This window comes from Episyrphus balteatus, chromosome 2 (genome assembly GCF_945859705.1).
Source record: "Episyrphus balteatus chromosome 2, idEpiBalt1.1, whole genome shotgun sequence".
Taxonomy (NCBI): domain Eukaryota; kingdom Metazoa; phylum Arthropoda; class Insecta; order Diptera; family Syrphidae; genus Episyrphus; species Episyrphus balteatus.
Genome location: NC_079135.1, coordinates 19,811,648 through 19,837,751, shown reverse-complemented (window position 1 = coordinate 19,837,751; position 26,104 = coordinate 19,811,648). Strand labels below are relative to the sequence as shown.

The 26,104-nt window shown below is 28.6% G+C and overlaps 1 protein-coding gene across 2 annotated transcripts in view; it reads right to left on the bottom strand.

Moving 5' to 3' along the window:
• The window catches only part of LOC129910588 (glycogen-binding subunit 76A), a 29,285-nt gene extending 7,977 nt beyond the window's left edge, over nucleotides 1-21,308 (bottom strand). Inside the window, exons 1-2 of one of the 2 annotated variants that reach the window (XM_055988017.1) lie at nucleotides 20,394-21,308; nucleotides 2,689-2,743 (exon numbers count right to left, since the gene is read on the bottom strand). The gene's annotated coding sequence lies outside the window, so the exon portion shown is untranslated. Of the gene's footprint in view, nucleotides 1-2,688; nucleotides 2,744-12,345; nucleotides 12,435-20,393 lie in introns of those variants that run through there. The other variant, XM_055988019.1, reaches the window with a different exon arrangement.
• Nucleotides 21,309-26,104: the final 4,796 nt, after the last annotated feature.

Below are 26,104 nucleotides of genomic sequence, written 5' to 3'. Positions count from 1 at the left end.
TTGAAGAACGAATTTCATTTTTTTTTTTAAATTTTGGTTTCATTTACATTTACGAAATTTGTTTATAAAAAGCAACTTGAATTATAAGATCAAGTTCGTTCGACGAATCACTGTGCAACATTTCAAGTATACCTGGAAGTTAGTCAGTAAGTCAGCAACGGTTTTTGTGATTTTTGAAGCTACATTATGTATTTTAGAAATTTAGTTCAATAAACTAACACATTTAAAATGTATGGCTCTATTGGTATAGGAATAAGTGGAAGTCGAAAATTGCTTGAGTTAGATCCTGTAAATAAGGCCCAAATTTGCTAGACACTACTAATATTTTATTTTTGCTCTCTGATAACATCAACATTATTTCAAATACCTTTCGTGCTGATTTTTGGTGAATTATTTCTCAAACATCGAATTTCTCGGTTTTGACGTTGAAACGTCCATATCTTGAGTTTCAGATTTTTAAATTTTTTGTATATAAACAATGGGCAGGTTCAGAAACGTTAGGGACTAAATATTTAGGTAATTTCTCGGCCTCTGATTGGTCAACTGTCAAAAAAAATCCTTCCAATTTAGGTAATTTTATTGGAAAGCTGACTGGAAAGTTAGGCAAGAAATTTTTCCCTAAAAAATTAGGAAAGTTTTTTTTGTCAACATGTCAGCTGATTGTTTTTAATTACAGAATTACGATAACAAAATTAAATTTATTTGTGTGAAAAACGAGTAAAAATTGCAATATCGGTTATAATTAATACTATTTATTTATTAAAGTGATGTGAAATTTGTTGTCTGCCCCATGAGATCTCGAAAATTCTCAAGTAAATTTCGAAATTTGACATCCAAACTAATTTAGTCAATTTACTCAAATTTCCGTTCAGAAAATGACGTTAACTAAATATCTAGTCCCTAATATTTCCTGAACATGCCCAATATCTATCGTTTCCAGTATCAATCTTTTTTCTATCACTTTTTATTTAGGAAATAGCTTTTTGGCCTTTTTCTAAATTCATCCCAGTTTACCCTACGAAAATTTCAAATTTCTAAATATCCTCAATATATGTATACATTTTTAAATTTAATTTTCGTTGACATAATATTTTGTTTACACCTCTAACACAAACATATAAGCAGGTTGGCGAAAACCCTATACCAGCGGCTTGTCACTGATGACACTGGTCTGGTCTGCAAAATTTATCTTTTTTTTTCTCCTTCAAATAATTTCTTGAATCTAAATCTGGTTTCAGAAAAATTATAGCACGTACCATTTTTTTTTTAAATGATTTTTTTAAAAATATGAGTAGTTTGTAGAAAATAACCCTTTTAGATTAGTACAAAAATAAAACTAATATTCGTATTGAGCTTAAATTTGGAGGACTTATTTCTCATAATATGATCATCATATGACACCAAATTTGTATTTATTCATTAAAGTTTTCACACATTTTAAGATACTAATTGACAAAAATTGGAAAAATATTGAAATCCTGCAGTTTTTAGTAAATCCAACATGAACAAAAACACCTTAATTAAGGAAAATGTAAAATCTCAACGCGTCAATCTAACACGTCAAGATTTTGAGATATACTCGTTAGAGTATCACAAAATCAAGTTTTTGGGTAGAAAATCTCAAAAAAACTACTATATATCAAAAACAGGAGCTGATCGAAATGTTTTGAATTCAAATTCATAATCATCATACTAAAATCTAAAGAAAAGTATACTTTTGTTCTTAGGAGAAATAAATATGAATTTTTAATGATCAGTTTCTTTATGGTAAGATATGCCAAACCTATTTTACTTACTTAGATTTAGATATAAGAAAAGAGATATTGAAGAGATTGAAACTGAATTTGAAATAAAAAAATAAGTTCTTTTATAAACCGTGACTAGTTTAGTTGAAAAAGTTTTCATTACGCCAAAATATTGCTTCGAAAACAGCAAAAAAAATGGGTTTTCGAGATTTTCTAACGAAGATATCCTAAAAACGTGACGTGCTAGGCTAATTTTGACTTCGGATTCGGAATCAGCACATAAAAATCATTTAGAAAAGTATATAGTTTCAGGATTTCCTTGCAGACCAGTGTAATTTCACAATTTTAGGGCATGATGCATTGTTGCCAAAACTGTCCACCGATACAATTTTTTTTTAAAATATTTTTTCCAAGTTAAACCCTATTTGAAAAGAGAAATAAACTTCTTTTAAGAACACTGTGTTCGAAAATGGAACTTTTTTTTTCCGACAGAGGGCTAATAATACTTCCAAAAAATAGATTTTCCATCATTTTACATAGATAAAAAATCAAAAATTAGAAAATATATGGTGTTTTATAGCCTTATTTTTGGCTTGTGCAAACAAAATTTCAAACGCAAAAATCTTTCTTATTTGACCTTATCCAGAAAAACTAAGTACGCCATCGTGTTCAGCATACTCGAATTATCTTTAGTAGACATGAGAGCCCTCTGTCGGTTTTTTGAACTATCACAGTGGAATTGTCTATAAAACTTTAAATATGTATTTTGAAAAATATATTATTCTCAAAGAGAATCCATAGAATCTGTTAAACCCTTATTGTGCAGAACTTAAACCTGGTTGTTGTCAACTACTGATAGCATATTAACCGTATTTTCCATATGAAAATAAATAAGTAAATTCCACATAATATAATACAATCTAACTTAAGTATTATCCTGTACCTTTTAAAAAGCAATCCGAATCATTACTGGATAGTGGATGAGGAAGTATTATAATCTGTAAGAAAAGAGAAAAAAAAATCATATTTAGTCAAAAATTGAGTAAATTAAAATTAAAAATGGAGGACTGTTTACAACAGGGTCAGAGAAAAGAGAAATTACGTCTTAAAATCTTAAATTTTCATGAATAAAGTATATACCTACGAAATTGGTGTAATTTGTTACCTACTGCAAAAAATTATCTAAAATGCCAAGCCTCCAATTTTAACGTACACGTACATATACATTTATAAATGTGCATACTTATTCAATTACAAAGACAAATAATGATTCATTTAAAAAAAAAATATACAACACAACATGTAACTCATGACGAGTATTCGCGAATAAGTACCTACCTTTACATTGAACAACAAATGCATTAAACAATTGAATCTCAAGCACAATCAAAAGTAACAACAGTTATAAAAAAAAAATGTATTGCAATTACTAAGCAATAAACGTACGATGACCGGCCCCCAATGTGTCGTCGTTATTGTAAAGTACTCTAAGAGCAGACTTTAATAATAATAAGTGGCATGCCGCATCCAGGAGTGCAAAATGTAAATAAATGTCATCCCAATCCACGCTACATACATATTATGTTATAGCTGACTGCCTATAAAAAAGGTGTCCCCTCATACACTAGCTGACAGAATTAAAGATACACATAAAATGTAAGAAAAGTTTATCTGTACTTAAATGTAAAATGTTTTACTTTGTGTGTCAAACAGAAAAACATAAGAAGAACGCAACAAAAACATGTAAGCATTTCTAAAACTTAACTTGTTAAATAACACTGGTCTTTCAAATAATTTTTTGATATTATGAAAGATTAGACTTTCTTGAATCCAAATCTGGTTTCAGAAAAATTCTATCAGGTACCATTTTTGTAAAAATTATTTTTTTAAAATGTGGGTAATTTCTAAAAAATCACCCTTTTAGATTCATTTGAACTTGTATAAAATTAAAACTATTTGTCGCATTGAGGTCAAATTTGGACGAAATATGTCCTTTTACATTAATTTTTACTCATTTTTTAAAATACTGATTGACAAAAAAAGCAGACATTTCGAAATCCTTCACCTTTTAGTAAATCCTACATGAACAAAAGCACCTTAATTAAGGAAAATGTAAAATATCAATGCCTATTATATTTAAAAAGTCAAATATGTATGTAAATAAAACCATAATAAAATACATTAAACACAATTTTTACGTGTTTTGTAATTTTATATACTATTTTTCTATTTAGAAATATCTTATTTGTAATAAACCATTCGATAAACTGCCTTGTAAAGCTTCAGATTTGTTTCTCCTAGAAACAAAAGTTACTTTTCTTATAGTTTTTGATGTTCTGAGTTAGAATCCGAAGTCAAAAAAATTCTATCACGTCAGGATTTTAAGGTATTCGCATATCACAAAATCAAGTGAGTGAGTTTTTTTTTTAAGAAAATCTCAAAAAACTACTATATCTCAAAAACCATTTTTTGAGTTCGGATTCAAAATCAGCACACTAAAGTCCACTAGAAAAGTATACTTTTGTTCTAGGGAGAAAGATATATTAATTTTTAGAGATCAGTTTCTTTATGGTAAGATATGCCAAACCTACTAAACTTACTTAAATTTAGATATCTCGGAGAAGAAAAGAGATATTGAGATGATTGAAACTGAATTTGAAAGAAAAAAAATTGTTTTTTCATAAACCGTAACAATTTTAATTGAAAAAGATTACATTATGCCAAAATATTTCTTCGAAAACAGCATAATAATGGGTTTTTGAGATTTTCTAACGGGAATATCTAAAAAACGTGACGTGCTAGGCCAATTCTGACTTCGAATTCAATACAAAAATCCTTTAAAGTATAGTTTTATTTAAAGGACGATTTTCTTGCCGATCAGTGTAATTTAAAGATTAAGAACAATGGTATGCATCCTTGCCAAGAATCAACTTTATAGTACGCATCGTTTAATAAAGATAACGCAAAATATTGATAGAAGAGACACAAAATACTTTTAATCTTGTCCTAATTAAAAAAAAAAAATCAATATTAACAAAGCAAAATAAATTGTTGATTGTTCCATTTATTTTATCTTCTAGTGTAAATATATTCCGAATGCATTAAATAGCCCAAACTCAATCTTAACATACTTTTTTGCAGGGAGTTTACTGAACTCATCATATGCATACAGATGGAAATTTTCCAAATGATGCATTCAATTTTGTGAAAATCATTGTATTCTTAGCACACATTGGCTATTTTTATGGTAGATGACATTAATTTTGTATTGTTCGTCCATTAAAAATTGCTTATTTCTTATTGTATAACTGTTCTTTCACAATGTTATATTTTTTTTAATTACTGTGTTCGTAACTTTTTGAATCAAGGTTTTTGTAAATAATGGAAAATAATGGGTAAACTTTAAAATTATTAATTTTATACTGTAGTGTAATTTGAACTATAACAATACAATATTCATGGAGTCAGAAGATCGTTTTCAACACCTCTTTAATCTTGATGTATCCATATATGGCTAAACAAATCTCATAGTCTTGAGATCAGTTTCGAAAACAGCACATAAAACATAAAGAAAAGTAGTACATGGTTCTGGCAGAAACATTTTTTGGATTTTCTTTAAGGGTGCTACCAATCTTTCGTACTTTTTACAAGTCACTGTGGCGTATGAGTAACATTTTTTTGTTTGAATTTTTAAATACATGCCTTGAATGGAAAAAGTCCCTAAATTGTGTGTCTTTGCAACAAATTAAATATTTAGTTTATGCTCCAGTAAATTTTTTGCAGTAGAAATTAAAAATATGGCAACTATGCAACTTGGGAAGTTATTATAATAGAAGAAAATAACCTCTGCTTTGGAGAAATTTTTCCTCTTTATTGCATTGGTTTAAAAACTTGCCCAAAACTAGAGTTCAATGTTGAGAATGTTTACATCATGAGTTGTTAAGATTCAAAGATTTTCATGGTTTAGAAGTTTAACGACTTAAGATATAGGTAAGTTTTTTTTTTATGTTAAAATAAATTATGAAACAAAAACATCGGGTCAATCACAAAATATTATGTTATTATTTTCATATACTTTTTATGAAATTTATTTAACGTTTAGCTTAGATGATTAGAGAATGTACTAGATTTCTGTATATCTGACATAAAGACATTGTAATGAGTGCTCAGTGAATACTATTATGTATTTCGATTGCAACCCGAACTATTACAAACTTTTGGTTTTCAGTTATGAATAGAGTCAAAAGAGTACTTTCTTCTGATATCTCATTTGATAGATTTGGAGAAAATCTTTAAAAATTCCATTTTTTACGACATGATAATTTCGAAAATCTTAAAAAACTAAATTTGTAATTTTTTTTTAACTGAATGCATAGGCATATTCACTGTTGTCTCATATCTGTATATATCTGAAAATATCTGCCTCTGAATAAAGAAAAAAAAAACAGCTTTTTCTATTTTTCTGCTACATCACTTGTCAAGAAAATCAAGGGGCACGGTAGTGCCCAGCCAAGTTCTCTAGCAACTTTGGCACTACACCCTTATTTACAGGAAACAACTCAGGCCATTTTCGCCCCTTCTCTAACTTCCACACCAAAGATGCCAGAAATTTCAAACTCGCTACATTTGTTGAGCTCGCCGAACCCAAATTCCTCAGCTTCTTACGATGAGTAGTTTCTGAGATAAAGGACTTCAAAAATCGCGAAAACCGTAACTGACTCACTGACAGATCATCAAAATTATGGAGACCTTCCCGCTATCGTAGAAACTTGAAATTTTACATGGTGATAGGACTTGTGGTGTATACAAAGGAAAAAATCGAAAATTTGAGATTTTCAATTCAGGGGGCGTGGTAACCGCCCATTTTCGCCGAATTTTCATCAATTATTATAGAGCACTTCTGATTATCGTAGAATCTTGAAATTTGGTAGAATGGTAGAGCTGATAGTTTATACAAAGGAAACAATTTAAAATTTGAGAATTTTAGCCAGGGGGCGTGGCAACCGCCCATTTCCGCTGAATTTTCATCAAATATTATAGAGCACTTCTGATTATCGGAGTATCTTGAAATTTGGTAGAATGGTAGAGCTGGTAGTTTATACAAAGGAAAAAAATTTAAATCTGAGAATTTCAACCAGGGGGCGTGGCGACCGCCCATTTCCGCTAAATTTTCATCAAATATTATAGAGCACTTCTGATTATCGTAGAATCTTGAAATTTGGTAGAATGGTAGAGCAAGTAGCTTATACAAAGGAAAAAATTTATAATTTGAGAATTTTAGCCAGGGGGCGTGGCAACCGCCCATTTCCGCTGAATTTTCATCAAATATTATAGAGCACTTCTGATTATCGTAGAATCTTGAAATTTGGTAGAATGGTAGAGCTGGTAATTTATACAAAGGAAAAAATTTAAAATTTCAGAATTTTAGCCAGGGGGCGTGGCAACCGCCCATTTCCGCTGAATTTTCAATAAATATTTAAGAGCCCTTCTGATTATCGGAGTATCTTGAAATTTGGTAGAATGGTAAAGCTGGTAGTTTATACAAAGGAAAAAAATTTAAATCTGGGAATTTCAACCAGGGGGCGTGGCGACCGCCCATTTCCGCTGAATTTTCATCAAATATTATAGAGCACTTCTGATTATCGTAGAATCTTGAAATTTGGTAGAATGGATGGTAGTTTATACAAAGGAAAAAAATTAAAGTTTGAGAATTTCAGCCAGGGGGCGTGGCAACCGCCCATTTTCACTGAATTTTCATCAAATATAGAGATTTTCAATTCTACAGCCATACCTTGCAAAAAGTAGTGAAATCACAACAAAAACATTACTGTTAAAAAAAGAGCCAAGTTATCCTATGTTGAAATTATGCTGGCACAAAAAGTATTGAGATATAAAAGTGTACCAAGTTCTAAAGCTTGGGTTCAGTTTCGTATCAATAAAATTTTGATTGTTTACTTGGCAAATTTTTGAAATAACTTTAAAAATCGGTATTTAAAACAAAAATTGTCAAGTAAGCAATCAAAATTTTATTGATACGAATTTGAACCCAAGCTTTAGAACTTGGTACACTTTTATATCTCAATACTTTTTGTGCCAGCATAATTTCAACATAGGATAACTTGGCTCTTTTTTTAACGGTAATGTTTTTGTTGTGATAGATATAACTTTAACCGTAACAGTATTTACCTGGTCCAAGCAATTACAAAAAAAAAAAACATTCTTCAATAAGTCTAAAAAAAGACTCAATTGAAACAAAATTTCCTGTCAACTTTGTTATCAGTTATTTTTTTTTTTTTTTCATGCACTGAGTAAGTGCTAACTTACGTACATAACATAAATATTTCTTGTGCGATTATCAAAAAGAAGATTATTATAAATTTTTATTATTTTTCTTACACCAGATGCGATTCATAAAATTTTACCTTAAATTATTTTGGCCATTGCCCTCAAGATAATCATAGAAAAATTAACAACAAAATAAGACAATGTCAAGGTTATTTTTTTGGAAATAAATAAAAAATATAAACAAATAATTTATTTGTTAGTAAAAGATTGAAATGTATATTAATTACACTTATTTAGTTTTAGAAATTTAAACCGTCTTAGCTATAATTTGTCTATGCCAATTTATTATTACGTACCGTATGAACTATTGGAGACCTCATTAATTCTATTCAATCGTATCCATTAAGCGCCTTATTACGAATAATAAATCTTAAAAATTTGTTACGTATTGCCATTGATATCGCTAACAATAATTTATTCTTAACAGAAGAAAAGTGTCAATTATTTAGTTTCGCTCTTTTAAATTCAAAGGGATCCCATTAAACAGCAGCAGATTCATATCATGTAACTTTCAGTTACATACATAATAAGCCTTAAGCTTAAAAACTTTGTTGCACCTCACATTTTTTTGTTTTTTTTAAAACAAATTCGAAATCAAATTTAAAGCAAAACCTTTAAATAGACAAGAGAAATTTGATAGTTTAAACAAAAACAAAAAAATATTGATATACAAAAAAAAGCCATAACAATCATCGGTTGTTGTTGTTGGCCAAGTACACAATCTTCATGCTTAAGTTATTATTATAAGTTCACTAAAAAATAGATACGAGAGAATTTACTTGGATTAATTTTATTTGTCACTCACTCAATTCACATATGAACGTAAGGACATAAGTAATTAGTTAATTAGCTGAACTCATTATAGTTCTGCAGTAAGTCGTACGTCCGGATTCGTATTAGTTCTGATGATTGTTTTGCTTATGAAATATTTTTTATATATTATTAGTATTTTTATTCTTTAAGCGTGTTTATTTTTTTTTGTCACCAAAAATAAATTTTTCGTTTGCTAAATTGGTCCCAATTGATTGAAATTAATTCAATGACTTACTCTTGGTGGGGCATAGTGATAAGATATGAACAAAAAAAAACATAACGTACACATGCTTTAATATTGTTTTTATTAATATACATCAAATTGTCTCAATCATTAATAAATTTACATTGAAGATGAAATTTGAGGGTAGTTAAATGAACTGGAATTTTGTTTCTTTAATATTTGTTTTCGTATGATTGCGTTGATCATAAATTGTAAACACTTTTGTTTTTACCCTTGTCCATATGCTCTTGTTCTTTTGTAAAATTACCTACAGTAAGAATTTACAAAATTTTTATTTAGGTAATAAATGTTTTTAATGCTGACTTACAAAATACAAAAATAATGCATCTGAGCCTGTTTGATTTTTTGATATTTCTTCCTCCCAATGAAAGAGAAGGTATGAAGATGAAAAGATCTTTTTCGAGTTCAACAAATTCTAACTTTTTCAAAGCCCTTTTTATAACTTTAATACGATGCACTTAATTAAATCAAAATTTCTGACGTAGGTACATATAATTTGAATTGAAATAGGTTATGAAATAAAATTCTATTTTTGTTTTGCTAATTGATAAGATGATAGTATTTTTGTTTACCTATTGTGATAATAAACTCAGATTTATCAGTGTACCAACCTAGTGATTAGTGATGATGGGTTTACAAACAAATAAATTTAATATGGACCTTTTTTTTGTAGGTATGCATACTATACGTGATAGGTGTTTTTAATATTCGTGAAAAAAAAAATATTTAAAAATAAAAATGATATGTATTAGTTTCCATTTTCATTGGCGCCATAATATTTTCGTGATTTTTGAACTTTGGCTTAGAATTCTTATCAGAAAATTTTAATTAAGGTGAAGAAAAGGTAATTTTTGTTTGTTATTGTTATTGTTTTTTTTTTTTTTTTTTTTTTTGAGAAACATCAAAGGATAGGAAAACATTTCAAAGGTCCATTTTTTACAGATGATGCCGTGTGAGAGTAACAAAATACTCCAAAAAAGTTAATGAACGTTTAGAAATCCATTTTGGTAATACATAAAATATTCAAGATTGTAGGAAATTCGACGAATATTAAAAAAAAAATATTTAATGCATACATTTTGCATTGAATTTTTTTTTCAATACAGAAATTTTTTTATTTCCAATAAAATTTTCTTTTCAATGCAAAATATTTTTATTTGAAATAAAAATTTTATTTTCAATGCAAATATTTTTTATTTTCAATAAATTTTTAATGCAAAATATTTTAAGTTGCAATAAATATTTTTTTTTTCAATGCAAAATATTTTTCAGTTGCAAAAAAAATTGTTTTTCAAGCAAATATTTTATATACATACATATATTTTTTTTTAATGCAATTTTTTTTTATTTGCAATAAACATATTTTTTTTTAAATTTCAAATGCATTTTTTTTTTAAATTGATATTTTTAAAACAATGCATTCTTAAAAAAGACATACAAAAATTCAAGAAAACTTTTCAAAAAATTGATTTTCAACAATAAAAAATTAATATGCATTTTAATAACCAAAATATAGGTGTTTTGAAAATTAAAAAAAAAAAATAATTTGGTACTGCTTCTGTATAACAACACTCATTGAAATCGTTTTTATCATTTGACTGTACAAATTTTTTTTTATTCAAAAAGAATCTATCAATCGTTAAAACTCATAGATTTTTGTAAAAACAAAATCGTTTAAACCGTTTTTGAGAAAATCAGGCTGTCTTGTGTCGTTAAATTTGGTCGAAAAAATAAAATTTCAAATTCCCTTCATGGAAATCTCCCAAAAATCATAACTAGCAAGTTGAAATCTCTTATCAAAAAACCTAAAAAAAATTGAGGAAATAGTAAGTAAGTTATTTCTAAAGATATGATAGAGTTTCAAGTCTTAAACGTATACACCTGAATATTGGTGTGCTACAGGGTCACCAACACTCTTTTGAATTTTTATAATGGTCTGCTATCTGAAAATTCACTAATTCACTATCTTTGTAAAAGCAATCTAAGCTGTTCACTTTCGTTTGTAGATTAGCATGTTTTTCGAATAAGTATCTCTGATGGTTGAATAAGATAAACTCAAAATGTTTAATTTCAGCATCATTGTCAAATACACGGAGCAAAAAGTGTCACCTTAATTTAAAGTGACAGTCATCTTAGCAAAAAACCATGCAGAAATCCGCTTAAATTAAGGTGCGATCTGCTTAATTCTATGTGGTCTGTTTTCTTCGTACATTAAATTTAACTGAGTTTAAGTGGAATCACCTTATTTTAAGCGGATATCACCTTAATTTAAAGTGGTGAAATTTAATGTGCGCATCATCTTATTTTAAGGTGACACTTTTTTCTCCGTGTAGGAAAAAGGAAGCCACGTAGAATTAAATGCTTCAAAAATAAATGCTATATCTTCTATCATTTATTCTGGAATCTACAATGAGTAATGCATTGAGGAACTAGTATTACTAGCGAGCTTCTGTAAAATGATCACATACTTGAAGTTCCCAAGAGTTCTTAGAGTGTCTCCCACACTCTACAAAAGAGTCCTATAAATGTACAGGTATTCCTTTAACTCATTTTTTATGGTTTTTTTTTTTATATTTAAAGTTTCTTTTACTTTGATACTTTCATGTTTGGTACTATCTCACTTTTTAAAAGCTATGTTTAAGGTCAGTTTTCCTATTCTCTGTTGAAATAAGGAAGTGCATTCTCCCGCAAAACAATTCAAATGTTCACCGCATGAACCCCAGTTACAGAATTAGGCTTTATTGTTTTCTTTCTTTTTTATATTATTCAGTAATCCAACTCTAATGCTTATGGGCATCTGTTTCAAGATTTATAATAATCTCACTTTTACCTAAAGTTAGCACTGTGCTAATATACTAGTCATGATAACGTCAAACTATTATCTTGCAGTACCAATTCAAGAGATTATATTCATTATATATGCCAAAAATCCATCAGAAGCATTACAATTAAGCAATAAACTCATTAACAATCATATTTTATCAAAATTATCCGGAAAGTTAATAAAAAGGTCTTTTACCTTATACGTTCTCCGTTAAATTAATCAAACATTATCAAATCAATTATGACACAAAAAGATAACAATATGCATTTTTACAACTTGAACAATTTTCCACCTAAATACACTGAATGATGATAAATAAAAAAATTATATGATACATGTTGCTGGGTACAAACATTTTGCTTGTAGGTACATACCGATCTGATCTGTTGGCTATAATGATGTTAAGTTATAAATAAATTTTTTTTATAGATATTAATCTTTTGATTGATGTGTTCATCAATTTTTAATGAGAGATTGCAATTTTTCAATAAAATTAAATTATTTTAGCATAAGTTTAATCAATTTAAAAATTATTTTTTTTAAATCATTAAAAATTTTCCACTTAAAAAATAATTTTTTCTCTTATCACATTAAAAAAAAAAAATCACAACCGTCACCACGAACAGAGACAGATCGGATACCGTGAATCAATGCATCTGTTTAAAGGCCGAAAATACACTACTTAAATATTCTTTTGCTACACAAGTGCAAGTCCAAAAAGATGATGATGAAAAAAAAAAAATAAAATAAATAAAAGTACAACGACAACGTTTGCCAAGATCGTCGCCGAAGCATTATAATTATGTAGGTACGCGCGAGTGTGGTAAACAGAGGGACAACGATTGTCAACCGTTGCTCTTTGATTACAAAAAAAAATTTTTTTAAAACAAACAAAATTTACGTAAACCCAATTTGAGTTGAAATAGCAAGATACGAGTACTCGTACTTTTTGAATTTGCCCACAAGTAAACTCTGATGTATCTTAATTCTCTTAATCACTATAAAGAAAATCATACAAAACCAAAATGGAATATTGGTATTTGACAAAAAAAAAAGAAAAAAAAAAAAAAAAACAACATGTGACCGGCTTCGCCAAATATCTGGCAAAACGCGACAGAAATAGTCGATAAGTCAGATTCATTCAGCCGATCGAGTTTGTTATTTTTGCCGACAGCAGCAGCAGATAGCAAAGATATACCATAACAACTTATGCGGTGACCGTATGTCCTGTTTTTAAAGAAGGATCTTTTGATGATGTGAAATAATGCCCAACAAAATTAACCCGGAATTAACGAAATAAGATATATAGCATATAGTGACCTATGTATGTCATCCAAAGTTCTCTAAGTGAACTATTTTTTTTCTTATGGGCTTAAATTTGATGCTTATGGAGGAAAAGTGCATTTGTAGTGCATTTTACAAGGACGAAAATCTCAAAAAAATTAAATTTGAAAATGATTAACAAAAAACATTAAAGACATAAATTTTGAAAAATAGTCCAAATATTAATAACACACTTTTTTATATAGGTAATTCATAAATTCGTAATCATAAACACACTTAAGAAGTTATAGGGTAGAGTTGCCTATTTGCTGACGTCTCCAGTTTCTGGCCACCTTTCGGAAAATCACTATAACAAGTGATTTCGTAGGTTTTATTCCAAATGTTTGCTCTTATGCTGTTCTCTTATTATGTAAGAACAGCATAAAATTTGAAATAAAACCTACGAAATCACTAGTTATAACGATTTTCCGAAAGGTGGCCGGAAACTGGAGACGGCCGCAAATAGGCAACTCTACCCTACTCATTTATAGTGTATAAGCAAACACTGGAAATAAGACTTTTTCAAGTTTCAAAAAAAAATTTATGGAACGCCATCATTCTTTCTTTGCTTTAATTGAATCAGTTCTATTTTATTTTTTTTTTAACTCTAAAAATCTGCTTCCCATTCTTACTAAGTTCTTAAAATCTGCTTCGCTCTAAATATTCCAATAACCATATTGGATTTTTTTAGACGCTCTAGTTTTTGAAATATGTATATTTATTTTTCACATTTTCGTATACCTATAGGGGAGGTGGGTACAAGAACGTTTTTGTACTATTTTGTATGAAAAAAATTAAATTAAAATATTGCATACGTTTGTGATTATTGCAAAAAGATTCCATATTTTAAAATAGAAATGGCTTTATTATAAACAGCAGTTGATAGGGCGGTCTTGCCCTCAAGTGGGGGCAATACCGTTTTTTATTAAATATTGTTGATGAGATTTTCTACAAAAAACATTAAAATTAATGAATAAATACTTTATTTTAATTAAAAGATGTTTTTTATTTTTTTTAAGACGGTTAAACACTAAAGGGGTGGTCTTGCCCCCACTTCCCCTACTAATTTTTGAGTTTTGCTTATTTAAAGCGTTTATTAAAATCTTCCAGAAAAAATACATATATCAAACATTATTTATTGAGCTCAAGTAAGCTTAAAAATCACATTTGTTCCTATTCATTTAAAAAACTCTATTTTTTGAGATATTTTTGTGTTTTATCTTTGTATATCAATTCAAAATTGATATACAAAGGTTTTATATTTTTGAGTTAGGTTTTCATACTTATTGGAAGTGTTTATTAACATTTTCCAAAAAAAAATGTATATCAAACTCAATGTATTTGGGCCTATAATCCTAAAAATCACATTGATTCTTTTCTAGGAGCTCTAATTTTTTTTCATTTATAACGCTTTACTAAAAATACATTTCTGTTCATTAAATAAAATTTAAAAAAAATTATCAATTTGTATGTATTTTTATGTGGTTATAATTTAAAAAGTAGAACTACTAGAGGATAAATAATGATATTTTCGGAATACACACCCTGCATTTTTGTAGTTTGAAATGATTACAGCGGTCTGGAAAATTTGTAAGTGTTGGGAAATGGGCAGTAATGCTTTAAAAAAATATCAAAGTTAAGAAAATGTGGAAAAACAGTCCTTTCGAAATTCTTGGGCTTATAAAGCCTAGGTTTTTTTACACTTTTTAAATGCTTTATACATCATTACATGGAAAATAGGTAGAAATTCGAAAATCGGTTGAAAATTGGCAATGCTGACATTTTTTTTTATAACTAAATATGCGTTTTTTGCCCCTTAATACAAATTTTGAGAGTAAAAACAATTTTATTTTGTAATATGCAGATAATTGAAAAAAAAAAATTATTTTTGAAAACTAAATTTTCAAGATCACTAGGGCGTATGTGTATCTTTTTTTATTTTTTTTTTTCTTATTTGAGAAAGAATTTAAAGAACAATATTTAAAAACTCCATGTAGGTACATAAAACTAAACACTAAGGTGGTTTCAATACACTTACTTCTCACAAAAAAAAGTTATGAAAATTTAAAACTTTCATCGAATATTTAAAAAAATAATCATTTTTATCAAAAAAACAAAACCGAATTCCATGGATCAAAACTGGGTTTCTAGTTTCTATAGCCATAACTGGACGAAATTGAAATGGAACCACACTGCAGACATCAGGTTTCTAATACAAAAAAAATTATCAAAATTGGTTCACTTTAGTCCAAAGTTATGAGGTAACAAACATAAAAAAAAAAAAACGAAAATAAAAAAATACAGACGAATTGGAAGTCCGTAAAAAATGTCAACACTCCAGGATATACATAAAAACGAGTCCTCCTAATATTAAGAGTGTTATTTGGTGCAATTTCAGGCTAAAGGGAAGAGGAAAAACATCATATTTTATAACTCGTTAAAATATCAGAGCCAGTAACTAAGAAGAAACGTACTTAAGTTTTAAACAAAATCATTAAAATAAATCAATTAATCAGTTAAGATTTTTAAACATCAAAACATACGTATGGTCACCTTAACCATATCGCTATATGTGCAAATGTATAATTACACTTTTCTTATTCGTATCTACATTGCAATATTTAAAAAAAATGCATCTATTTTTAGAAGATTTATTTTGTATTTTTCTTTCGTTGAGATAATTTTTTGTATATTTTTTTTTTTCTTCTTATATGCATTTTCTCTTTTATTTCTTTTAATTTTTGCCACCGCATGGTGTGTATGATAGAGAACGAGAGCAAAAAATTTTGTGGTGAAGAATGAGGATTGACGATTGATCTACTACTTTAGCATATGTATGGTTTCATTTGAAAATTTTATCGAAATCACATCAAAGCTATATGGCAACACTGAATCTATCTTTCTTTTGCGGTGATGCCTCCTCCTCTTTATTGATGTTAATTTTTTTTTTTTTATTTTTTGGCTCTTTGACATTTCTAAGTTAGAATGTGTAACATATTGTAGGATTGTGGGCGTGGGTTAAATAACCATAACACGTGTGATTGTTTTCAAAACAATACAAGCAAATAAACGTCAGAATGGGTGTTGTTCATGTTCATACCCAAATTTTATATAATATTAATTTAAAAATAATATGAAAGCGAAAGCCGAATCTTTTTGACTCAATACTTTGTCATCAATTTAATCGTTAAGTATGAATTCAAATAAGAATTTTGTTTTGCTTTGTTTACTTATGTAGGTACTCTGCCTATATACAATTTAAAAATTAGAACGGAATGGAAAATGTAATTTTTTTTGTATAAACAATTTTTATTATTTTTATTTGGACCAAAACATCAATAATACAGATGAGATTACCTACATTTATTCACAATAGCTAAAGCCTATCACTCTAGAAAGTTAACCATGGCAAAGTGTTGGACATTTTAATCATATGACACACTGATCAAATTAATTTGTAAACTCCATTGATGGCTCATTATGTCATTCATTATAATGAAAAAATGATTTCAGTTAACCTTAGGGATACTTTGGTAGGGATACTTTGGTCTAAGATAAGAAAGTTGACAAAGTTCAAAAAAAAGGTATGTAGGTAGCTAGCTTGTACTTGGGAAATAAAATAGCTAAATATAGAAGATGTTAAAATCAATATTTTGAAACATGTGTGCTGCTTGTTTATGTATACCTACAGTAGCGAGCAAAAAAAATGCAAACAATAAAAACATTTGCATTTTTTTGCTCGTCTAAAAACACATACTAAGGTAGACTTTTGACCAAATAATGTTTTTGGGGTAAAATATTGAACAAATTGACTCTGTTTAATGAAAATAAAACAGTTTCAATATGCCAAATTTGGTAACTTAGTTCTTGTTCAAAACTCTTTAAAACTTTTTCGTTTGCATTTTTTTTGCTCGCTACTGTACATACATACTTATTTAATTTGCAAAACTATACATACATAAAAGTCCTACATACTCTTACAGTGTAGTTGAGTGAAAACAATTTTTGTCACGTGTTAGGAAGGAAGTGCAAATATAAGTTAATAAATATTTGATTATTTCTTATATTCCAATTTATTTCATACTAAGGATACTAATCATATAAAGAAGTCCTATTTCAAGGGATCGTGAAGCCTAACTTTGTAAGTGAATTTCCTTTTCTTTCGAATTTTGATTAATAGGTACATATTCAGTTTAAGAACATCTACTTTTTATCCAACTTGATGTTAAAATGTTTTTACTTTCAATATGAGGAGCTGCTTTAAAGCAGTTTTTGGAGTGCTTAAAAAACAGAGAGAAAAAAACAAAACGGAAAGCAGCATAACTTAATCAGTGTTCAATATTTACAATTTAAACAATTAAATATTTACAAATAAAATTAACTAGAATATAATTTATAAGTAATTATTGTTGTTTTTTGGCTTAGAAATCGTATAGTACCTTTAAATGCGTGACAAATACTAATAATACTAATATTTTATAAATCCCTTACGTGTTTCTGTGTGAAATATTATTTTAAAAATGTATACTAAATTTCAAGATAAAATATTCAAAAATGCTTGAGCTATGTTGGGTGCCGTTAAGCTTCATTTTTACAAGATGCGTACAGAGATTCACTTTAAAAAAGCAATATTTTTATTTGAGAAAAACTTCAAAAAATGCGGTTCTGCAATTTTATCTGTTTGTGTGAATGTGGGTCTTATGTGGGTATCTGTATCTATCCTGTACTACAGCCTACCATTATTGTAAGAAATGTAGGAAAATCGGTAAAATTTACTGTTTTTTTTTCGTGAGAGTAGAATACAAAACGTAAAAACCGTATAATACAGTCAAATAAGGTGAAAAAAGAAGGGGTAAACCTCGGAATGAATGGTAATAGAAATTTTTTTTGCTCAATACCTTCGTTTTGGCATACCATAACATATCTCAAAAGTCTAGAAAAATCTCATGTCCGCAAGTCGCGATTTTGAACGTCAAAGCGCGAAATGGAGATTTTCAAAATTATCAAAAATAGACGATGGTATTATATACACATATGATACATGACTTTGAGGTATTTTTTAATGCTGATGCCAAAAAATCTAAAATCAAGACAATTTGACGTCTCTGAAAGTTATACCTGTTTTTCATCTGCCAACCCATATTATTATAACAGTTGTAAAGTTACTATCGAAAAACCCTTTAAAGTTATGGTAGAGAAACCAAATTTTGCATGAAGGTTTTTATGTCCATTATCATTAAGAATCAAAACAATGGAATGCAAAAAACATTCATATATATGACAAAATGGTAATTTTTGAAAAAATGGGAAATTTTGGGATATGCACTAAAAAACATCCTGGTACAATCTTGGAATTAGTTTTATTTCAAATAAAAGACCTTTTAAATTTTAACGATTGTCTTAGCTTTAAACTAAAATTCTTCAAAGACCCTAAACAATCCATAAACTTGAAGTCGAAATAACCTGATGCTGAAGTAAAAAACAAAGCGAAATGAACATAAGCGAAAGGAACCTAAGCGAAATAACTTATATTGGACTTTTGATGAAAATGCGAAATAAATAAATAACAAGAAAACATAAGGCAAAGTTATAGTTGGGCGAAGCGATCGAAATACAAAGTAAATGAAACACCATATAAAGGATAGGGAACTTATGAAAAATTATTGTATGAAAAAGAATTCGAAGTAAAAAAAAAAACGAAACAATACATAAGTATACATTAGGGCGTTCGTTATTTTTGAATCAAGTTCCTAAGTGGAAAAACTGTAATAAAAAGAAAATCCCCTAATTTTTTCAGATTTTTATTTTGACGCTAGATGGCGCCCCAAGAGGGTTAAACTTTGTTCTCATTTGAAATAGGTATATGTTGACTTATTAGGCTATTTTTAGATATAGTCTAAATTTTTTTGATAAGGTTCTTTTCAATATTAAACACACTTTTCAAAAAGGTATAAAACATTTTTCTAAGACTTAGGGTTTAGTCAGGACATGCATGTCCTGAAGATCTTAAAAACGCCATACAAGTATAAAGTCACTCTGGCGTATGCGTAACATTTTTTTCATATAGATAAACTTAAAGATAATTCCTATCTTCGTGACCTTTTTTGAATTTAAATTCAATCCAAAGTGGATTGAATTTTATGAACTTAAAGAGTTAAATTTGTTATCAAACAAATCAAAAATGAATTTATTTGGTAATTTTAAATGGATTTTTTTTTGCTCTAAATAGGAATTGGTTGCGTTGCAACCAACAAAAAAAAAATAGAGGCATTAATTGAAACCAACGTTGTGTTGATAAAAAAATGATTTTCGGCATAATTTCCTTGCAAGTGTACCTGTACGATCCTCTTCCTTAACCCGACAAACTATTTTGGTTCTATAAAGGCTTACAGATGCAATTGTTGCTTCTGTAAAGCATTATAGATTGTTAGTAGGGAAGGTTTGCAAGAACAGAACAAGAAATTAAACTTCGTTTGCATGCAATGGAACTACATATATATTTCAAAGGCTCATGTTTAAATGTGCCACTTAAACATTGAATAGTGGCTAGAAACACTTTAAATTTGAAATAATTTTTGTTTCAAAGAAATTGAAACTGCTTCCCACAACTAACCTTTCGTGACTTAACCTCATAAGTAGAACACCTTCAAAAAAAAAAAAAAAATAACCTATTGCCAGTTCATTCAAAGGATGTCACGTCATATTTTTGCTAGTTACCTTTATAGGTCAACACCGGAATGACTTCCCGCTTTTTTTTTTATTACATTCTTTAAATAATTTTTTTTTTTTTAATAAACTTATGTAACTTTTACTCATATTTTTTTTAAATAACTATTTAACTAATTAAATTGACCTTTAATATATTTGAAGGCAGATTTCTAAGACGAAATAAGAAAAGCAATTAAAAATTATGTCCCATTTCGTGTTAAGAGAATTATAATGGCGAATGGTTAATATCAATTTCGATGTGTCAAATATATGCGGGGTGCATGGTAAAAATAGATTTCTTGACAAAAAAAAAAAAAAAACAATTTGTGGGAGAGTCTCTTATAGTCTATAATAATAGAATTTAAAAAGAAAAAAAAAACAATTAACTTACCTATATATTTAATTTAGCCCCAAAAATGTTTTTTTTTTTTTTTTTAATCCTTATGCAATTTATAATAAAAATATTTGTTTTATTTAACACAAATTTGCACAAAAAAACACTTAAACACGTTTCACAAAGTAACCACCAGGGTTTAATTTTTTTTTAATTAATTTTAATTAATTTCAGTTAGATACAACAAATTCTTATTTTCAAGAAAATGAATCAATTTAACTAAATAAATACAAATTAAAAAAAGGCCAAAAAGAAAAAAACACCGCAAAAATTTATTAAAGGAGTGTTTTTTAGGAGACGAATGTTTTCAGATAAATTCAGAACCAACGGTTGAGCGTTCTTCTCTTTTCCATCGGTCGTCGTCGTTGTCGTCGCGTAGTAAGAATGTCATTCAAGGGCGTTGCAAGGTCGTTGGCACAAGTTTTATTTTCAAACACACGAGGGGCAAGAAAACATTTTTTTATATCGAAATTAAGTTCACTTCGTAGCGAAGATTGAAGAATATAAACAAAATGATGATTTTTTTTGTTTTTTTATTAATAAAAAAATTTATATTTCTTTAGTCATAACAAAATAGAACAAAAATAAAAAAAACATTAAACAAAAACAATGTGTTTTTTTTTTTTCTTCTTCTCGTCACACACGTCCAGCCAGCTGAATTTTAGATTGATAAATCAGTGGTGTTTTGAGAGAAATGGACGGACAGCGCGGACACTGCACTAAAAATGACACTAGATGGGGCGACAGCAATTAATTAAATCTTGACTCTTTAGTGTACTATACCTAAGGGTTCTTCTTGATATTCGATTGAGAGAGAGAACGGAGAAAAGATTTACATTGGTATAAAAGGAAAAATAAAATATAAACAAAATGTTGTAAACCGCTCGCAAACTTGAACAGTTCAAAACAAACTGAGATACAGTATTCGAGTAATAGCTTAATATTTTTTTTTTTTGAAAATTCGGCGGAGAAAGCACTTTCCATTCCACTCCACCTTCATCTACCAACCACCACCATTCACCACCCACCAAGTATGTGATTATGCTTTGAAAAAAAAGCTTTTCTCTAGATAACCAACCATATCATAGTCGATAGGCATTCGCAAAATGTTAACTTAAAATTGAGAGAATAAGCTTATTAACAATACTCTTCAAATTTGAAGCTTTATTTCTCTCTCTCTCTCTCTCTCTCTCTCGGTTATAGTTTTTGTTTTATATTCTTAATATTTTCTCGCAAGCGAGAGACCGGCTTTTTATTACTTTGCACGTTTTAGCTATAACTGAGTTAAAAAACTATCAAGTAAACATTCAAACTCTCACGTAATGTGAGCAATTTAAAAGATGATATTATGAGTTGCCATTTCAGACTGATAAAAAAGTATTATTAATCGCATTGACATGGTCTTATACCAACAGGTGTTCCGAAATGTAGTTTCTTTTATATCTTTTAAAAATGTTTTAAAGACGTTTTTTGAGACTGATGGCTCTGTTTCCTCCTTTTTGTATAAAAACTAATAATAAAAATAATAATTTATTTTATGTTTAGGTATTAAAAATTCATAAAAAAATATTTTTAATTAAAAGTTCTAAATAGTAAAATAAAAACAAAAAAAAAATATACATAAATTTATTTAAAAGTCTTTTCTTTTTAAAATACAAGAATTTTCAAAACTTAAAATTTTCAAAACTTTGAAAAAAAAACGAAAAATTGAAATCTCATTAGAAAAAAATATGAATCAAGACATGAAAACAAAGTTTCCAAAAAAAAAAAAAATTCATTAATTCGTTTTCAAAAAATGATTTTTCAAATATAAAATTTAATTTTTTTTTTTACAAATTTTCGTTAAAATCAAGAAAATGGTTTTATGGACGGTAACGTTAATAACGCTCAAAGAATATTCTTTTTTTATTTATAAAGTAGGAACTTGTTTGCCACAGTACCTACACACATTTTTGTTCCAAATTGTACATTTGTATGTGTTACAAATTAAATGGACGAAAAATGCCAGCTCTGCGAGATCTGCGTACTAAGATTGTTCAATAAACAAAAAAAAGTTACGTATACGCCACAGTGACCTACTCATTTTTAATCTAACTTTGTCACAAGTGGATCAAAATGAGCAGCAATCGTTTTAAAAATTATAGCAGGTGTTTTTTAGATGTTCCGTAAATGATTGCCGGGTTTACCACCGTTTCACGCAAGAATATTTTATTCTTGTGAAAGTTAATATGTATAATATAAAAAAGCACGAAAATTCATTAAAAATAAAAAAAAATCATGCATCAAATTGCCCAATGGTGACAACGGAAACGGACCATAAGCATGCTCACACTATCACACACTTCAAAAATGTGAGAGCAATCGTGTCTGTTCTGTACATGTAACAGAAAGCAGAGTCTAGACAGAAAGTGGAAAGAAAACTCATTCCACAAAGAATTTCCATTAAATTCTGAAATTTGGCGTCTGTGTTTTTCCGAACATTCTAACTGAAATCATTTTCTAACACACAAATTTGACAGTAGAATGGAATCACACATAACTTTTATTTGTAGATACTTTAAGGATTTTATTTTTCATTCGGTATTTTCACGTGACCTTGATATGCCCTTCAAAAAATTAATTATATTATAAGTCATTGGACCAATGACCTGGGACAATATCATTATATCATAGACTTTGTTCTTCCATTATGTATCTATACCTATACTACAAATCTATAAATATTCCCCGAGACATAAAAAAAAAAAACTATAGTATCCCCAATGCGCAAAATCTTCCTTTAAGGAAAAGTTCTCAAGGGTATTGAATACTTGTTTTGTTTTATCATAGAGATGACCTATACCAAAATATTTATTTTCTTTTGATGAGCTTTTTTTCTCTCCGAAAATTGCCTTGTAATAAATGTATGTAAATACGTGTGTATGTATATGTAAAAGTAATTTTGTGTGTTTCTCGTGAAAGGAAAACCTACGTATGTATGATGTGTGTATAAAAGTATGTACAGTACCCACAAGTTAACCGCCATTCCAATAGTAGTAGGCTGTCGTGATGGGGTGATGGGTAACCCCACTTGCCTTCGGAAGGTTAAATTCTATAAGTTCATTACCCGAAGCTTATATGAAAAACAAGTTTTCTTCGGTTAAGTTTCTTTAACAGTATTTAAACAACTTATTAGAGTTTGTTAAACAATTTCGAACTTCTAAAAACAACTTGTTTCAATTTACAGAAAGAATCTGTTGTTTAAGTTGGGTTGACAGTTCGTTTACCACATTTATCATTTTACTAGGTTCACAAAGAGTTTACACCATTTTATGAATATTTCTTATATTTTATACTAAGCCTTAACTGCATTGACCCAAAAAGTTTGCTTGAGGTGCCATCATATTTTACACAATAACATTATTTTCTTATAATTTTGATTGTAAATAAAAAGATTTTCGCTAATCCAGTGAGACATTTGTTTTTTTTTTTTTGAGTTACTACAGTCTTGTAATAATTGTGCGACATTATCAAACTGATTTTGTGGTGATTTTTCAAAATGGAAAAATTACAAAAAGTATGCATAAAGCTTATTTTTTTTTGGTCTAAAAAACAATTTGTATACTCTGTTTAAAAAACAAATTGTGTTAGCGAGAAAGAAAATATTTGTACTTTTGTACTTATGCAAAAATTGGCCAATCGTCGCCTCAATAAAATAATGTCGTATGTTACATTCGGCTACTTTTGGGAAAACGCAATTTAAGTTCAGATTTTTTTTCTCGAAAACTGTACGGTGAATTTTTTTAAAAATATCATGACATAATACAGAAAATATTTGTCTATTGAATTATGTTAGAATTATTTCAATATTCCAATCCAGAAACAAATAATAGTCAATTTTCTCCAATATGCCGATGTCGTATGTTACGTTTTCACAGAAACTATTTGTTAGCCAAACACATACGAAAAATTGATGACACATACGACAAAAATAAGCAAAGTTTTATTCGAAACTTGTTTACGACAAACGACAAATAGATGTCAAATTCAATGCGAAAAACAAATATCTAACGTTAATTTATTAACTTTTTAAAATCACATTGGCTCCTGGCAATAACCCGAGTTTAGCAAAACTCGATTTTAACAAAAAACATCAATGGTAAAATAACATACCTACATCTAACTTCTAAACAATTGGTTTAGATAGAAGCAGTTTACCTATAAAATGATAGAACTTTTTTAATTTGGAAGTGAGATTTATGTTTTATTTTTTGTTAAAATCGAGGTTTCGCTTAATTCGGGTAGGTATATTACTATGGGTTATAGACTTCACAGTAAAATTCTTTCCTAAAGATAAAATCACATAAATAGAAAAAAAAAAATAATAGGTACATTATTTTTAAAGCAATTTTAGAATTAATGGGATCACAGTTTACTAAAATTAAGTTATGGGGACTTTTCACGAGTAGATTTTTGCGTTGCGGCGAAGCTTTTCGACCCGTGTGAACGTAAGTCGCAGGCGACTAAAGTGACAATCCCCATAGAAAAATCCTAGTCTACCCACATATCGTGCGGCTAAAATCGACTCGTGAAAAGTGGGCATTACTATTCAAGGTGAATTAAAATTATTAAGGTTTTAAGATAGCACGATAAAAGCTTCATACAAATTTCGTAGGGCCAAGTTTTCATTGTCACTGGATTTGAAACATTGGGGGAACCTAAAGGATCGGCATCAAAGAATTCATCTTCCAATATTTCGTTACGTATGCTAAATTAATAAAATCATAAAACCACTATTTTATGCATTTTGTATGCATAAAATAGAGCATATGCTCCTCGGATAAACTTGGCGCAGGTCGACTCGTCCGACCTGCTCGACATCTTGATTGCAACTGAAATTACACTCGTCAGTGTATTTCCTTATGGGACAAACGACAAACGTTTACTGAAATTCCAGTAAAATATTGTTGTATGTGTTGCAAAAACAGCACATACGACAATAATTTACCGAACGAAGAAAAACACAGATTTGTATGAAAAAATTGTAGTATGTGATATTTTTTGTCGTATGTGCACGTTTTCTGTGCACTTACGACAAAAAGCAACTGAAAATGTTTGTAAACCTACACATACGACAAAATGCATAGCGATTATCTCGGAAACGGATACAGATATCGAAAAACGGATTTCACAGAATGAAGGAGAAAAAATCAATTAGCAAAACTGCATTCAAATCTCAAAACCTCAATTTTGCACATACGACAATATTTTATTGAGGCGACGCAATGTAGTTAAGGCCTTAATACCTCTTTTCTTGTTTATAAACGTGCCATTAAAAAAATCAATAAAATGTCTATTCATGGGACACGTCTATTGGGACTATTTAAAATGAACACACCTATTCAGACAGTTTTAAAAACGAACACGCCCTATCAATTTACTATCTTGTCAAAGTGACAGCAAATGTCACTTTTGCTTCACTTCAACCACAACCATTTTCGTGCATAGTTCGTAGTCAAGGTAAATAAATCTTTATTTTTATTTAAAATAAATCACTATTAACATCTCGATAAATAGCTAGACAATTTAATGCATTTAAAATCTTTTGTATGTTATTTCAATCTCCTAAAAAAAAAAACACATCTAAACAATACCTTGCAAAAAAAATATAAAAATGAAACTTGATTAAACTTCTTGTTTGTTTAAATAAAAGTAAACTAAACGTAATA